Source organism: Notamacropus eugenii, chromosome 4 (genome assembly GCF_028372415.1).
Source record: "Notamacropus eugenii isolate mMacEug1 chromosome 4, mMacEug1.pri_v2, whole genome shotgun sequence".
Taxonomy (NCBI): domain Eukaryota; kingdom Metazoa; phylum Chordata; class Mammalia; order Diprotodontia; family Macropodidae; genus Notamacropus; species Notamacropus eugenii.
The window spans coordinates 353,071,563-353,091,048 of record NC_092875.1 but is presented as its reverse complement, the minus strand read 5'-3'; positions in this window follow the sequence as shown (position 1 = coordinate 353,091,048).

The following is a 19,486-nucleotide window of genomic DNA, read 5'->3' as shown; positions in this document are numbered from 1 at the left end:
TGGCAGAAAAGGGAAAAAAGAGTAAATGAGTAGGAAAGGCTCACCAAAGAGAAACATAGGATAAAAAGAGATAAAACCTGAAAGGACTGAATTAGACAAGTTTGTGTAAGGCTTGCCATTTCGGAAAGACACTAATGGAGAAAAAAACTTCTATATCTGGGAATCTTGAAGGAAAACAAAACTAGCTCAGGTTTTAAGATGCATATGACTCTGTCATACATACACATATACTAAACAGTAGAACAAGAAATGGCAATTTTATTGCTAATTCTGCCACTCATTAACACATTAAATAGGAATGATTAATTTTACATCTTTTTTTCAGCTGTAAAATGAATGACAATGCTATATTTCAATCAACAAGTGATTTATTTGTTATAACAATACCTAACCATCACTTAACTTAACCCCACCATGGTTTTCCTTATTTTCCTCAACTCATTGCCTCAGGACATGCCTACTGGAGGATGTTTTCCTGGAATCTAACACTTTTGTTCCAGATTATATGCTGTAAGAAACTTTATAATTTGGAAATAGCAGCATTTTAATAACTTTGTATGTTGACCAGATCATATTTTAGCTGCTGGCATTCATGGTGTCTTGGGCAGTTAAATGAATAACAGGAGGAAATAGTCAAACTATCTAGGAGCATGCCTCAGTTACCCTTGTTAGGTTATAAATCTAACCATAAAATAAACTGGAAAGGAGTTAAGGAGTGGAACCTAATTTTAGAGAAATCATAATAATGGACCTCTGGGGAATACTGAATGGAAATAAAAGGAAAATACCTATTCTAAGCAATACATGACACATTCACAAAAACTGACCATGTATTGGGGCATAAAAGCTTTGCCATCAAATACATAAAAGCATAAATATTAAATGCACCCTTTTCTGAGTATAATGCAATAAAAAATTATATTCAATAGAGGGCCTTAAAAGCATAGATTAAAATTAATTTGGAAACTAAAAGCTCAGTGCTATAGAATGAATAATTCTATTCATCCAAAGAAAAATTCATTCAAAGAACAAATCAAAGATTTAATAAATTTATTAAAGATAATGACAACGAGGCACTGTACTAAATATTATGGGATGTATACAAAATAATACTTAGGGGAAAATTTATATCTCTGAACATTTACTAATAAAAAAGAGAAAGAAAAGATTGAGAGAGTATGTGATAATTTTTAAAAATCTAGAAAAACAACATCATGTTTTTGTTATTGATATATATACCTACATATGATTGCTTATATTTATAAAAAATATTTATATAGCAAATATATTATTTATATTACATATTTACACATTTAAATTAAATGTATTATTTGCAAGTATAAATATTTACATATTATATATTTGATTATTTCATTAGATGCATGAAAGTTTTAACAAAACACAAAACCTGTTCCTATTAAAAACACTAGAAAACATACAAATAAATGGAGATTTTCTTAAGTAGCATCTATCTAAAACCATAAGCAAGCATTCTCTTTAATGAGAATAAACTAGAAGCCTTTCTAATAAAATCAAGGATGAAACAAGGATATCCATCATCATCATCATTATTCAGTACTGTACTAGAAATGATAACTATAACAATAAAATAAGAAAAAAGAAATTAAAGGAATAAGTATGGGCAATGATGAAGTGAAACTATCACTTGTTGTGGAAGATAGGATCATATCTTAGAGAACCATAGAGAGTCAACTAAGAACTAGTTGAAACAGTGAACAATTTAAGCAGAGCTGAAGGATGTAAAAAAAACTTAACAGGAATCACAAGCACTTCTAATTGAAAGAGAAATTTTACTAAAAAACTGCAGAAAGTATAAAATACTTGAGGGTTTATCTGTCAAGACCCGCATAGTAACTATATGAGCACAATTATAATAAACTTTCCACACAAATATCAGTCTAAATAAGTGGAGAAATACTAATTGCTTGCAGGTAGATCAAGCCACTATAATAAAAATGACAATACTACCTACATGAATTTACCTATCCAGTGACGTACCAGTCAAATATGAAAGAGTCCCTTAATAGAGCTAGAAAAAAATAATAAAATTCATCTGGAGGAATAAGAGGTCAAGAATACCAAGCTAATTGATTTTTTTAAAAATGTTAAGGAAGGGGGCCTAGCAGTGGCAGATCTCAAACTACACTACAAAGCTATAATCATCAGAACAGTCTGGTACTGAGTAGGAAATAAATTGGTTGATCGATGGAACAGATTAAGTACACAGTATGTAGAAGGAAATGAGGACAGTAACCTAATACTTAAACTCCAATATCCCAGCTATTGGATCAAGGACTCACTATTTGATTAAAAGAAACTACTGGGAAAACTGGAAAGTAGTCTGGTAGCAACTAGGCATAGACCAGCATCTCACATCATATTGCAAGATAAGCCCAAAATGAGCATATGATTTCGATAGAAAGGGTTATATAATAAGCAAATTAGAGGAAGATTAAAGAAATTACCTATCAGACCTATGCATAGGAGAAAAGTTTATGACCAAATAAGAGACAGAAAGGTATATGGGAGGTAAAACAGATAATTTTGATTATATAAAATTTTGAAGTTTTTGTATAAGCAAAATGAATGGAGGCAAAATTAGAAGAAAAGCAGGAAACTGAGAAAAATATTTGTATTAAATCTCTCTGATAAAGCTATCGTTTCTCAAATAAAACAGGGAACTAAGTCAAATTAATGAGAATAAGAGCCATTCCCTAATTAACAAATGGTCAGGGCAAATAAACAGGCCATTTTGGGAGGAAAGTCAAACCTATCAATAATCATAAGAAAAACATACTCTAAATCACTAATAATAGAGAAATGCAAATTTAAAGAAGCTAAAGTGACACCTCTCACCCATCAGAATTGCTAAGATGATAGAAAAACAAATTTTGAAGTGCTGGAAAGGACATGGAAAATAAGTGAATGAATGTACTTAGGTTGGATTTGTGAACTAGTCCAGCCATTCTGGAGAACAATTTGCAACTTTGCCCAAAAAGCTATTAAAATACACATAATTTTTGATTTGGTAATATCACTGCTGGATCTATACCCCCAAAGAGATCAAAGAAAAAGATTGTATATTGGGGTCCTTTCTTCCTTTGTCCTTCCCTCTCTTCTTCACTGCTTTCCAGTAAAGCATTGAGTTGAACTGATTCTCATTGTTAAGCATGCTATTGTCAGTATCTGAATTCATTAAGGGATTGTTTTCCTAGAAATCTCTGGCTGACTCACAGGTTTTCCTTTAGACACAAACCATATACCATAACAAGGACTCTCAACCTTTTGGTAGTAGCACCTATGCTAGGGGATTGTGGTTGTGTAACACCAGTTGTAGAAGGCAAGGACCAATTGGAGTTCGTTGACATATTAACCAGTTACAAATAACATGCATGTACTAATTCAGAGTATGACTCATATAAGGGCAGTGATACACTGGAGAACACAGAGATATGGGTTCATTCAGCTAGAGAGAAATGTTCCAAGCACTCTTCTAAAGACTGAGATACTTACACCTTGATCTGGTTGCCACCTGAAGCTGGCCGATTCACATGTCAGGGTTCAGGGCACGCAAGGGATTTGGGGAGTACGCATACAGCTGTACTAATCTTTAAAAATATTTTTTGCCAGTATTTTTCCATGTTACAGCTGCTCTTAAGGGGAGCCTCTCATGGCAGTCTCAAGACGATCAGCTGTAATAATACCAATCTATTATTCTCTTTTGTTTCTTTGGTGAGAGTTGTCATTGAAGAGCTTAGTTTTTCCATTTTTTCCCATAATTTTTTTTCCTGTGCAAAACATACATTATGCTGTCCTAAATTTCATTTCTCTTCATTATGCTGTCCTAAATTTCATTTCTCTTTAAAACTGCTCAGAAACAGTGTATTGTGGTTCCACTATCTCTTTCCATTCTATACTTCTCAATAAGAACTGGATCATTTTCCTTTGTTTTAAAATAATTATTCATAGATGTCTGAACTTGTTTACTAGATTTGGAGGCAATATTTAATTCTGCTATTCGTGTTTTCCTTGTTGTATTTAAATGTTTATATTCAAGATCTTTGAGTCTGCTTCTTCCTAAGAACTTGGGTAATTTCAGTCTTTTTCCTTCTTTCTCCTAATGTTCACTCTCTGACTCGGATCTCTCATGGAGGTTTCCTTAGGGATTAAACCTCAGAGTGTTTCAGCTTCCTCCCACGCTGGGCACATGATACAACACCAACCTCAGTCTCTGCCCCAAGTAACACGAGTCAACAGAACAGGTCCCACCTGGGTACTGAAGACTGTTTCTCCGAATCTGGGGAGTTCTTCGCAGTCTTCCCACACATTGTGCTCTGTCTCATTCCCTTGTTTTGTGAGTTCTCTGGCTCAGGACTGACAATTCAGAGAGTGCAATGCCACACTGGGCTTTGGAGTTCACCCCTGTAATGTGACAGTGTTGTTGCCCTTGCATACACAATATAATCAACTCAACTAGCTCCTTTATTAGCTCTTCAAAAAGGACCTGTGATCTATCCTTTTTATTAAGTTGCAACTTTTTGCCACTTTCTCTTGCAATCTGTCTTTTTGTTTCATTTAGGGAGGATGAAGATGAATACAATTTATTTTTTTTATTATGCCACAGCTACTCACAATTGATCATTGTACAAGGATCTCACATTTAGGGTAACAATAGCTAAAGTAATGTTTATAAATGGTTAGAAAATTGGGGTCCTTATCACCCTGTACCTCTTTTCAGTCACACTGCAGAAGCAAAATGGGGCCTTCCAGGACTGAGGGTTATTTCTTTTTGCCTTTTTTATGGGTTCCTACAGCCAAATAATTCATGACCAAGTGGCCAGCATGTGGAGACTGTGTCTCTCCATATAGGCTTTTAATTTCTAACATATATAAAAGACCTTGAATTTTGATTGCGAATCTAGTGACAAACTACTGGAATTAAATTAGGCTCATGCATTACCTCAATGAAAAGCAACATGTATTTAAAAGCTGATGATGATGATGGAGCTTTTGATGACATGAGCAATATTCACACGTGGCAGTTCATGAAAGGATGACGGAAGAATATTTTTAAATTTGGTTTTTATATTGCTACAGAATGGACAACAATAAAACTTCAGTAGTGTGTTGAGTTACAGGTAACTACAAAAAAGGAAGTGTTGACAGTAAGTTCATTTTCCTCTTGGGTGTAAGATTTTCTTAGGACTAAAGGAAAGTGATAATTGATCCTTCTGGCTAGTACACAAAAAGGCGATGACATGACACACAAATAAATTAAATTTAAGACCACAGGCTGAGGTGATAAACGGTTCATAAGCTATTTCTTTGGAACTTTTTCCCCTTGATTAGTCATCATTCATACCTCTTGAAATTCTTCCTAATCCCAACAGCCTACCTCCTATAGAAAGGGGAGAAATCAATCTTCTTATTTTCTCAGAAGATATGTTATTTTCTTTAGCCTACATATATAGAGAAGGAAAGAGAAAAGCATAATATTTTGTACTTGAACAAAGGTTTCCGAATGAATATATTCCCTTCCTTTTGAGTATGAAGATCACCTTTTTTTGAGTCCAGAAAATTTGTTGACTCCTGTATGCATCGAGTCTCTGCATAAAGAGAAAATACACAATTATAAAAAGGCACTACAAGCTCAGTTAAAATTTCTACATCAATTTGTTTTTCTTTCATGAATCATAGCAACATTCATATTTATTTGAAAATTAATAATATATGTGTGCAAGACATTTTTCACTCGACTGAAAATATTAGAATAGATTTTATAGCTAGAGATAATGCATATAATGTATATTATATATATAATTATTTGCAAATCTATATAAACAGTATTTATTATGCTAAGTTACATTACATATATAATTGGAATTAAGTGGAAATCAAAATAGCAAAACTTGGTATGCATATTGATTTATAGATCACTATGTTAGGTGGCCTTTCAGCTCTACCATTTTATGATTCTATTTCCCTAACTTTCTCTTGTCTGTGCAGCTCCCCATTCAACAGTAATATTTCCACAAGGCAAGTAGAGGGCTGCTTCAAGACCATTATGAAACAATGAAGCTTATATAAATGCCCTTAGATTGAATATTTATGATGCCTCCACTGATAAAAGCCCAGAACTCAAGCCAGCTTGCCCCTATCACTCTGAAGACCAGATGACAAACCTGATCAGAAACTAGGCTACAAATAAATTTGGTTTATTTTTTAGAAAAACAATTCTGTTCTATCTTAAAGACATATGAGCAATGACCCTAGCATTCCATCATGGCCAGCACCACTAAAAGCATGCAAGTACCTATTTGAACACAGTAATTATGCGCCACATTACACATAATCCTTGCTATCTTGAAGTTCATTGTGAATTATTGTAAATGACAGAGAAAGATACATACATAATTTATATACACAGAGTAAAATTCAAACAGTAGTTCAATACATGAAATAGATTTTAAGTCAATGGAAAATTTATGTAGGCTATGACATATTACCAGGATGACATGCATATGAGAGACAATATTAAAGACTTCATCAAGTAATGTATTAGGATTAAAAGAGATGGGCTATAAATGTAGCAATAGGGAGGGATAATGCGTGGACAGGAAGCTCTCTGTGGAGAATCCACACTGCACTTAAGGCTCTTTATGTAGCACATGAGCTGAGAGATTTGGGCAAGAATTCTAGAGGATAAAAAGGGTTGAAATGACTTTGATCTGCATCACTGAAGGTGTACCAACATTGATCTACAGTGACAAACTCAGTGTGTGAATAGAATGATTATGCCAAAACATTCAAGGTACCTAAGTACAATGCGGGATGAAGTAAAAGAGAAGTCGGAGGAGCATAGGGGAATATTCAAAGCCAGACAAATCTTACATCTTGTAACTGTAGACATGAAACATAGTAAATCAAATCTAATGTTTTGTTTACATCTCGTTTACTCACAAGTATTTTATTGATTTGAATGCAGCTCCTGCTTTTTCTGGACTAAATCTGGCTTGCTTGAAACTTAAAGTGTGATGTATAATTTCAGTAATGTTTCCAGTATGTATTATACTTATATATAATACATATGTACACATGTAACTATAAAATACTTTAAAAGAATTCATTTTAAGGGTACAACTGATATTTTGAAAAATACAGTAAATCCAGTCTCCATCTGTAAAGTGCTTTGGAATTAATCAGAATGAATGATGCTGTAGAAAATGCCAAATACTGTGGCCCTCATTATCTTTAAATAAAATTCAGAAAAGAAACATATTTGTTCATCATTTTCTCTTGGAAATGGGTAGAAATTTCTAAATATAGTAATGACAGGGCAAGTGCCAGATGTAGACTGTAGGCATTTGCAGAGTGAAAATTTGGCTCAGAGAGATGACTGACTATGCTTAGTGCTGGAGTTGAGATGAATGCTTTCTATTTTTTGCTTCCAGTTTTTCTAGAACTCTTTTGTTGTTTCATAGGCAAGATACTACATACTGCTTCCAAAATACGTAATTAAACAGAATAAAACAGCCTCACCTCTGTCTGAGCAACATATCCAGGCTTTACATTCACTTGCGGTAAATTAAACACTAGGATTTTATTTTCTCTTTTTAGTACTCCTTTTCTTGTTGAGCTCCTTTTTAACACCTTGATCAGGATCATTTATTGATGGTGAATGACAGTAAATATTTAGGCAATGCTGCTATTTGTTAATCAGATTGTTTTAAATTTTCCTTTAAAACAGATATAGTAATTTCTTGTGGTTCTGTAGGTTTGTCTACAAGTCTTATTTATTTAATACCTTATTTACAACTTGTCTGAGGTGTACAATGACAAGATGAGATGATATAAGAAGTGGCCTTATAAAATGAAGCAAGCAGAGTTATCATATTAGAGAATACAACATAAATAAGCCAGAGTTTCCCAGAAGCTTTTATTATGCTATATAACAAATTACCTAGATGATTTAGAGTGTAAATCAGGTAGAGCAAATTCTATCCTCAGCTATGTGCTCTCCATTCCCATTGTCCTTCCATTAGCTATTGTTTATTCCTCTCAGGAAATTAAAGTTGATTTGAACTTGTATTTGAGCTCAGTGTTCCTGGAACAGAACCAGGTTATGGACTTCACTACTTAACTTGAGCTCAGTATTGTAAGAAAAAAAAAAAGGTTAGTAATTAATATTGTTAAAAAAAAATAGTAATTCGTATTGTAAAAAAAAATATTGTGCTTAGTATTGTAAAAAAAAAAAAAGTTCCTTCCTACTTTTCTTATCTTTTTACACTTTTTATCTCTACATACTTGGTAACTCAGTGACACTGGCTTCCTTACAGTTCCTCACAGATGTGGAATTTGAGACACAGGGAGGTTATATGACTTCCCCAAAGTTAGGTAGTACTCTAAGTTCCAAAGACAGGATGCAAACCCAAGTCTACTCTAATTTTGGTATTCTGTTTATTAAACCAGATGACTTCTCCTTGGACTGAGATTTCATGCTACAGATTTGGTAGATGGTTTTAAAAATAAAAGTAATTCTGGAGCCTCAGAATGATCCACAGATTTCTTTCAACATTGAGATGGAAAAGTACAACTTAGAAAACAAATCAGCTCATGTTTGCATTACAAAGGAATTTTTCATTTTGCAAAAGAATCTATGAGGTATATATATATATGTATATATATTATATAGAGTCAATAAGGGGATTTTATTTGCATGATTACATAGTTGCTATAAGGAATTTATATTTTTTCCCTTTTTTCAGTGAGAGCTAGAAAGTGGAAGGTAGAGAAAGTAGACTTCTGTTCATTAAAAAAGCAATTTAAAAATAGAGAGGTAGGAGGTGTTGCTACAGATGTGAAATTGCATGTATTTTCAGATGAGTTCATTTACCAGTTTTATTTATTTTACTTGGTTATAAGAGCTCTCTCAGTAAGTGGTGGTAATAAATAAATGTTTGTAGTATAGAATATGTGATATAAAAACAAAACATACCAATGTTTCTTTAAAATTCACTCATAATCCTTTTAACTAGCCAATTCCCATTTAAAATATTTGAATTTAAAGTATATTTTACAGACATATCTTCAGAAACGTGTGAAACATTTGTTCAGAATAGTTAATTGATACAAATATCCACAACACAGGTCTTGTGCTCTTCCTTCAAATTTATTTTTTTTCCTAAATGTCCCTATTTTTTTTTTATTGTAAACATTGTGTTGTTTATATTGGTACCAAACATGGTAGATGCTGCAGATTCCGTTCTTTCTTTCTAGAGATACTCCTCGATGTTCCTAAAGGCTTCTCTCCAACAAGATATAAAGAAAAATATACTGTAGTGAAAATGCCTTCATTTACATTTATTATTTCATTCCACAGATACCTCTTGAGTGCCTAATATGTGCCTAAGTTGTGTACCTTCAATTGGCTTCCCATAACTCAGCCTGGCATTTGAGATCTTCCGTAATTGGGTACCCACCTATCTTTACAGATTTCTTTTATGCTACTCAACTTTGCAAACTACATTTTAGACCGATTGTACTTAATTATTCACTTAACTCGAGTCTCCATCTTCTGTGTCTGCATATAACCAAACTGTTCACTGTGCTTAGAATGAGCTTCCTCCTCATCTCTTCCTCTCAAAATCCTTGTCTTACAGCAAGCTGCAACCCAAGTTCCCTACTGTGAAACCTTAACCCAATCTCTACTGTTTTTTTTTCCCTCACATTTTCCTTTACTATATTTTATGTACATGTCACATTCCCCCAGTCAGACTCCTTGAGACTACTATTCTGTTTGTGTCTTTATATTCCCATAAAGGAGCATAGTATAGGTTTTTGATGACTGTTTGTTGAGTTAGCACTGTGCCAAGTATATGATGATGATGATGATAGCTAGCATTTCTGTAGCACTTTAAGGTTTGCTAAGTGCTTTACAGACATTATTTAATTTTATTCCTGAGAGGGAGATTCTATTATTATCTCTATTTTACAGATGAGGAAACTGAAGCAAATAGAGATCATGTGTCTTGTACAGGGTCCCATAGCCAGTTAAGTTTAAGGTATGATTTGAATTCAAGTCTTTCTAACTCTCCAAAACACTCTCCACTGTGACACCTTGCTGCCATTATGTAATTAGGAATAGTACATGATCTTTGCTCACATAGGAGTTTATGATCTAGACTATTAACAACAGGAAACCTGAGGAATATAAAAACAACCATCCTGATTATTTCTTGTGGTATTACAGAGCTATGCATGTAGATGGAGAAGTAGTGGTTCTAATAAATTAAAACTGAATTTAGAAAAAAATAAAATTGAGCCTTGATTATGTAGACTTTTGTGGAAAAAATCAAAGTACCTTAACTCTTTGAGATGTAATGAGAGCCATTCCTCTGGGAAAAGAAATATTTAGTCAGATTTTACTTGATAAATGATTTTCTTTACTGATCAATGTTACTAGCTATTTAATTGGAAAAGAGTTATAATGAGAATTACTAAGATTCTTTCATTGCTGTATCACATCAAAAGTGTGCTATTCACACTAATGGTAACTAGTTTTATCAAATGAAATTAGCATGATCTTACTAAAATGTATTTCTTGAATTTCATCTTAGTTGCATGTTACATCCATTCGTTTATGTAAATAAAGTGATAAACATTTCACTCATTCTTCTTTCTGAGCCTATGAACAGTGGCTTCTGTTTTCTATTCTAATTAGGGGAAGGGAAGGGAGGATTTGTCAATTATCTCCTAAATCTAATAAAATCTTGTAAAATCTAATTGTTTTTTCTCAAACCCATACCATTTGACCTCTTTCAGCACTTAACACTTGACCAATTTCTCCTCATGGATCTTCTCTCCTTTCGGAGTTTCTATGATTTAGCTCTCTGTCTTGGTTCTCCTCCTACCCAGCTAACCCTTTCTTCTCAGTCTCTTTTGCCGGATCTTCATCTATGGCACAACCACTAATGGTAGGTATTCCCCATGAATCAGTTTTAGGTCTTGTCTTTTCTCTCTTTACCCACTCACTTGCTGATCTCATTAGTTTCCATGGTTGCAATCATCATCTCTATGTAGATGATACTCAGATCTATTAATCCGGCCCTAAGTTCCAGCCATTCTTCTATCATCAACTACCTATTAGACATTTCAAACTGGATGCTTTGCATTGATCTCAAAATGAGCATATCTATAACTGAATGCACACCTTCCTATGCCCATCCCACTTCCAAACTTCCCTATTACTCCCAAAAGCACTACCATCATTCCTGTGATCCACTTGCAAAACTTCATTGTCATTATCTCTTCACTCTCATTCATCTTTCCTATCTAATCAGTTGCCAAACCTTTTAATTTCTTCCCCTATGGACTGTAATAATTATCTCTCCACACACAAAGCTACCACTCTAAGTAAGGCCCTCATCACCTCACTTAAACTCTGTGTCTTGCATCAGTGGCTATCTTCCACACAGCTGCATTTAAAGTTTTTCACAACCTGATCACTTCATATTTTTGTAACCTTTTAAGACATTATGCCCTACTATGAGCTCTAACATTCAGCCGTACTGACTTACTTGTAGTTCCTCGAACAGATTTTTCCACATTCTGACTTTATCTTTGACTGTCCCCCATGCCTAGAATATTATCCCTTTGAACTCTATTATCATGCCTGGTTTCCTTTAAGACTCAATTCAAGCATCACCTCTTGCACGAAGATTTTGTCAGGTTCACCTCCACCCCATCCCTCCGTACCCCAGTGCCTTCCTCATGTTTTCTGTGTATGTTATCTCCCCCATTAGAATGGAAGCTGCTTGGCAGCAGGATCTCCCTTTGCTTTTTCTTTCTCCTCAGGAAGTTAGTGCAAAGACTGGCACATAGTAAGCAGTTATTAAATATGTTTACTGATTGTCTGAATTTTGCAAATGATATCATGGACTAGTTAAAGAACCCTAAAGATTCAACTAAAAATTTAAGTGAATGTTGTAATCTTATAGACAATATTCCCCTCTCCTCACTTCTTTCTCCAGCAATCACTTAGCCTCTGCCTGAATATCTACTTCTATTAATGGAGTCTTCAGTCTCCTATGGCAGATCATTCCATTTAGGGGCTAGTTCTTATGGGTAAGAAGTTCTGCTTCTTACTGAGTAGAAAATTAATTGCTTCTTCTGAAGCTAAGTAAAAGTGATTTCTTATAATTTGTATATACCCAATATTTAATAATAGCAGTAAAACTGACACTTCAGTAGCACTTGAAAATTTGCAAAATTTTGTATGCTCATCTTCTCATCTGAGGTTCGCAACAGCCTTGTAAGATAGATATTAAAATTATTAGTATTCCCATTTTATGGATTAGTAAATAGGATCAGAGAGGTTAGTTGAATTACCTGTGGTTAAAGAGCTAGTAAGTATTAAAACTAGATTCAAATCCAGATGTTTTTGGTTTCAAGTGTGACATTTTTTCTACTATAGTATGCTGTTTTTGTTGTAATAGCCAATAAAATTGTTAGCATCTAAAAGACAAAGTTTCATGATAGGCAGAAATATTTACATTGCTTTCTACACACACACACACACACACACACACACACACCCTTTTGGAAGTATCCACCAGTTTTCACTGTGTTTCCCCAAAGGCAAATTGTACCATTTTAAAAACTACAGCAAAATCTGTAAGTAAAACAACAAATAATGAAGACAGCTTGGGAAAAGAATCAGAAATGAGAAAGAATTTCCTTCCCAACTCTACAGGGTGATTGAAATACCCCAAGTCCCAGGAACATTATTCAAGCAGCTAGCCAATCTGAGGGAGGCTTATGTGATTAAGGATAATGAATATGCTGTTCTTGGCACTGAACGTTACTTGTGGAAAATTAAAAGCCTTGCATATATATTAGAAAAAGAAATAAATTCAGAAACAACATGAGAAGAAATAAAAACGTAATAAAAATAATAAAACCTCAGGCCTTAATGTATTACCTGGAGACTTTAATTTTAAAAGAAATTCAAGAGCTTTTAAAACTCTGCTCAGTGCGCATAATGAAGCATATTAACATTCTGCATTAAAACAACTCTCAGCAAAGTAGAAAGTGTTTATTCATGAGACAAAATAAGCTAGAACATGATCATAATTGTAGAGCAACTTATTAAATATTTTGAATAAAAAATGAAGAAAAAAGGGGGCCACAGGTTTAAAAACTAAAATTCATGAAATGCATGCCCAAGTCTCATAAGGTGTGTATATGTGTGTGTGTGTATGTGTGTATGTATGTATGTATAAGTATATGATCAAGCCTCACAAGGAGCAAGTTGAGTTGCATTTGATGCAATGGGAAAAACTGATATTTTCTGTACTTAAAAGGAATAAACTCACCATCTCTTTCTGTATTTTAAAGTACTATAGGGGTTATTATTTCTAGATTGAGTTTCTGAAGTATGGGAGGTTTTGGTTTATTTTTTTATTGTCAGTCTAATTATTATTCAAATAACGAGCGAATAACTTCATAGGAGCTGAGCAGCTGGAGGAATTGTTAGGTATACAGTAGGATATAGAGTTTTGAGGTTGGAAGAATGATGAAAAGGCAAGTAAAAAAAAAAGCTGCTAACCACTGCTAGGGAAAAACTGCTATTCATGGCAATACAATGGAAACAGAGTACTGAAGATTAGAAAAAAATGATTTTTGTTGATGAAACTTGCTTTTTCAATTCTAGCCTATTCCAAAACTCTTGTCAAACAAGAGTCCAAGTGAGCCTGTAAAATTTGGACATCTTTATCAGACTGTAAAACATACACACAAAAATTATTTGTGTGTGTATGCATGTGTGTAATTTACCAGTGAGCATGGAACTTTTATCTCCATTGAGAGAATGAAGAATGATGATAAATAAGTTGCTATACTGAGAAGTAGAATTGTTTCAGAATTCCCTAATGAAGACAGAATATTGTACCATGACCTTGGCTTATTCCATGTGTCTTGAAAAGTTAAGAAATTTATCCAAGAGATGGAGATAAATGTGCTTCAATGGCCTGGAAACTTGCCTGATTTAAAATTCTCTTAAAATCTCTGGGTAATAATCAAGGCTAGAATTGGGAAAATGTACTATTCATTAAAGGTATGCTTTATATCAAATGTGATAAAAAGCATGGTTTCATGTTCATGGATTAAAGAATGTGTCAAAATCTTATGAACTCTATGCCAAATTGTTCAAAACAAGTGATACAAGAGATAGCAACAAAAAGAAAATATATTGCATATTAAATGGTTTTAAATGTAAAAATATCTTGAGCTTTTCGTGGTGTCAATAAATATAAATGTTTGACTTTAGAACAAATAATTCTAACATACACACATATGCATATACACACATATAGATATAGATGTACACATGTACATAAAGCATCATGGAGAAAAGGAGTCCTAGGCTGGTCTTTGAAGGAAGCTTAGGTTTGCTGTCTAAAATAGGCAGGCTGAGAGGGTGGTGGGAGTAGGGAAACTTTACCTGATTACAGTAGAAGATTGACTTGAGAGAGTAAGACGAGTTTAGAGAGCCTTCAATGATAAGTTGAAAAGTACAGTGGTACCTTGTACATAGCAGAAACTCAGTTAATAGGTGTTGTAATAGTTGGTTGAATGGATGAATGAATGAATTTGAAAGATCATGTGAAGCATGAAAGTGATGACATTTTCATTATAGATTAAACCACAAACAAAATTAATTGCAACCAAATGGAAAGATAATTTATAGGTTTACCTTTGAGAAGTAAATAAAGGAACTGAAAGAATCAATTTCTTTGTCCACCCAAAGAAAACAAGAAATATCATTTAATGAGTCACATTTCACCTCCCTTCAAAATGTTCTTGGAGAGTATTCCTTAAGTAAAGGAATCTATGTAAAGATAACTATAGTCTCTGTACCAACTTCTGTTGACAAAGATAAAGAGGAAGAAAAATTTGATGAAGAACTAAACTAAGTCAACATGATACTTCTAATTTTAGTAGCAAGATGCTCATAAAGGAAGATGGCAGAAAAGTTGCGAAGTATTGTTCAGGTTTCAGAAATTAAAGATGACAAAGACTTGTAGACTCTTCAGAATTCTTCCATCCCTAGATTATGAATAGTTTCCTTAGGAGGAAAGGCTAAAAGGTGCTAGACATAGGAAGCACCAAATAATGTCACCAAAGTACACTGCTGAATTCCTAACAAAGAGGAAAAGTCTGGTTAATAATATTGGTGTCATTTCTGATTCATCTGTCTATGGGTGATCAGACCATGGACTTTTCAGAGTAAAGGTTAAAAATAACACCAGACTAGCATAATTCACAACAGTTCCAAACTGACTTATTCTAACAAGCTTTTACTGCCTAAAAAATGAAAAAAAAATCAAAGAAAAGTAAACAACACCTGCTTTCCTCATTTCTTACAAAAGTTTACCTGATATCCTCTAATTGCCATAACAAGGAGGTGAAAAGAAGCCAGAAATCACCTCAGCCAATGAACATTTAATCTTGTCAAGCAGACAAGAAGAGCAGACAAAAGCAATACTGGTTTAAAATTTAATTTCACTTGCTAAGTCTTATGGATTGTTGAATGTTGGTGCCACTGTGGGTTGGTAGAAGCATTCTGAACAACAATCTGAATTTATGTGGGGGAAATTTCTAAACTGTTCATATGTACGCTGTGATCTTATGAATGGACATTTACATCAAGGAGGTCAAAAAGAAAAGAAAGGTCTTGTATACACTTAACATATTTCTAATGATACTTTGTGTGTGACAGTAAAATACTAGTACTAGGTACACATTATTTGGAGACTAGCTAAACAAATTGTGATATATGAATGTATTGGAATATTGTGTTATAAGACATGAATTCAGAAGAAGATGGAAATATTTAATTGACTATATATATGTGTCTATATATATAGACACACGTCTTATATATGTGTGTCTATATGTAGACACACACATATATATAAAAAGAGAATAATATATAGTAATATAAATTAAAATAACACAAAAAAGCCACTGAACTGAGATTAAGTAAAATAACTGTATTTTCTCTCTTTCATTCTTTCTTTTTTTTCTTTCTTCCCCAGAAAACAGATAAAGAAATACATTATTCTTTTGTCAGTGGAGTAGGGAACTATAAATGGAAAATGTTGTATACTTTGTTATAAGTAGTCATTGCATTTGTTAGTTCTGCCCAGTTATTTTGTTTCAAGTTGTGATGGTGGTGGTTGTTGTGGTGTTTTTATTGTTGTTATAAGGCAAGGTGGATTCTTTGGGGAATGGTGTATTGGGGAGTTGCCATAGTATCGCAAACAAATGTATCAACAAACCTTTTTCAAAAGCCTCTACATACTATGGTGAAAGATTATGAGCAGAATGCATGTAATAAGGTAGAAATAGCATTAAGAAAATGAGAGAAGAAGATCCAGATGAAGCACACATCCGCAAAATCCATATTGTAATGATATGACATGATTTTGAAAGCAATGAGGGATCAATTTTCAAGCTATCTAACAAGACCATTTATCATCATGAAAAGAAATGTTAGCATGAGAATTTTACAGTGAGATGCTAGGAAATCTTTAAGAATCCTGCATTTGAATTAAGTTCAAGTCCTAATTCTAACATTTCTTTTTTTGTGACTTACATGAGTTCTTATTCCATGGCACATTGTCTTTAACTCATTCTTTTTGTATCTATTTCTGTCTCTGCCTCTCTTTTCCTCACCTTTCTCCTACTTTCTTGTGCACATTTAAAAGAAAAAAAATACTCCCTGATTCCATAAAAATAAATATTAATCTAGGAACCCAAGGTATGAAAGAACTCCTCAGAATGAAAACCAAGGAGGCATATCATAAAGTTATTCATGGTTTTATCCCTTCATATTTCATTAGAGTGATGCAGCTAAATAAATGATTAATTCATTCCAAAATAGTCATTCCAATGTCCTAGAGCACACACTAATAGATAGAGCTCTATTACCAGAGGAAGATCTAGTGTGTTTTCTCAAACTTTTCCCCCGTACTAATGATTCTTAAAAGATCTTTTTAAGGTTTTGTATCATTTTATCATTAATAAGGATGTAAATAGCTACAAAACAACAACTACAGTCTTAACTGATGCATAAAAATCTTTAAACCAAGGAGAATGTCTCTACTTAGTGATGTATTCAGGGAAGTTCTTGTTGATTTATTTATGTATTCAGACCAATGTATGGATTTTCATTCTACTCTGCCCCATTTGTACAGAAGAACAGGAAAGAGATTTAATGTCTATTCTTAATATTTTCTATTATTGTTAAAATTTCAGTTTTAATACACATACACTTATTGTGAGAATTAAGTTTAGCAACAGCCTTCTCTGAATAGATCCATCATTATTTTTAAAAGATGACATGCTCATTTTCCAAGAGTTGCACTGTTCATTTTCAACTTCATCATTATCACAGAGATTTAATTAGCCTTTTTGCCTCTCCCCCCTGATTGGAGGTCTAGAGGATGGAGCAGTAAATTCTTATGAAAAGTCTTCCTTTATAAAGGGCTCTGAACTTTCAGAACTTTCTAGCTAACTCTCCATCTAAAATCAGAAGCACTGGCTGCCTGTTTTTGATCTCATGGAACATCATTCCCCAGCTCATCCCCTCATCATTCCCTCCCTACACACAACCTTTTCAGTTTCCTTTTCCATACTGTCTTTCTCAATTAGCCTGTAAACTCCTTGAGGGTAGAAACTATGTTTTTCTTATTTGTATCCCCAACTTTAGCACAGGGCCTGGCATACAGTAGACATTTAATAAATGTTTATTGTACTCATCAGAAAGATTATAAAGAACTATTTCTGCAAATTTCTCCAACTAAAATCACACAAGAAAGACCTAAGCACTAAATCTTTAACTTAAGTTTAATACACAACGTAAGAGGACAAACTACACAAGATGAAAATCTCATTTAGAACTTTCACTTACTGACTCCACCACTCAACCTGTACCATGCCATATGTAGCTAGTCCAATCAGTCTTACAAATTTGTGTTTTGGGACCCAGCTGTATGGGTCCATTCTTGCTCCCGTATGGTAATAACTCAAGCCTTTTCACAGTAGAAAGGGATTCTCTCCAGCTACCTGAAAGAAATGGAGAAAAACTAAAGAGGACAGGTGAAGATGTGAGCAGTTCAAAATGGGCTGGAGTGTAGAGGCTGTATCTGAGGGTAAAAAAGGGATTAATTGAATCTAGTTGCTTTCACCCTGGAATTTGCTCTGGATGGGACCCCAAATGAGGATGATGAGGGCTACCAACTTCTTGGGAATCCAAAAGCAGTAGAAAGAAGAGGAACCAAGTAAATAATAAAGAAAACCTGAGATACAATAGAAAATAAAAGATAAAAGCTGAAAAACAAACAAAAATATCAAGTTAATAAGTAAATAAACCAAATAGAAAGACAGAAGGAAAAATGAGTAAAAACTTGAAGGACAGTGAAAACAGATTTCATATGAAGGAAATGGTCTAAAAAATCCTAATGAAAAATAAAATCCTGTAGATTCCCAAAAGGTCATGAAGGGACATTGGGAAATTCCAGTATGAGAAAGAGAAATAATACTTTTAAAAATAAAATATTAGGAATGAAATCAGACATCTTGATGTAGAATTAAAGCAGATAAAAAACATGTAGAAGATATAATAGAAAATCTCTGCACCTAAGTAGAGGCTCTGAAAAAGAGAATTTTAACCCAGAAGTAGTCGCCAGTTTTACAGAAGAAAATCAAAAGGAAAGAGAACATATGAATTCTATACGTGCCAAGGTGAGTGAAGATGAAATGTTCATAGATATTCAAAGATCACAAGCTTCCCTGAAGAATATAATAAATCCCAAATACATTAGGAAACATAAGGAAACCAAAATTTCAGAATAGAGACAACAAGGTATCAGTTGATGGATTCATGCATATGTAGTAGAAAAAGCACTTGTTTGGAAGTCAGTCAGACTAAGTTCAAAATCTGGTTCTGCAACTCATTACCTATGTGCCCCCAGACAACTTACCTAACTTTTCTCAGCCTCACTTTCCTCAACCAAGAGAGTTAGACTAGATGACCTTCAAGATATCGTCAGGCTTTAAATCAATGATCCTATAATCAATAGACTGTCATTATTGAAAAACACTGTACTTGAAACTAAGACAGTCCATATTTAAATTTAAAAAACATTATTACAGTGACAACAAATTTCATAGTTATGTTGGAGAAAGATCATATATTATAAAGGAAAAACAATTTGAATAAAATAGTATTATCCCAAAGTCGTGAGAAATTTAAGAAGAGAATACACAGGTATATTCCAAAACACAAAGGAAGTCAAGCTGCAACTCAAAAATAATATATACTACCACAGCCTAATCATTAGTGAAAAAAAAAGTTGGACCTTCAGCAAAAGATGTATTTGAATCATCTTGAAGAAGATGA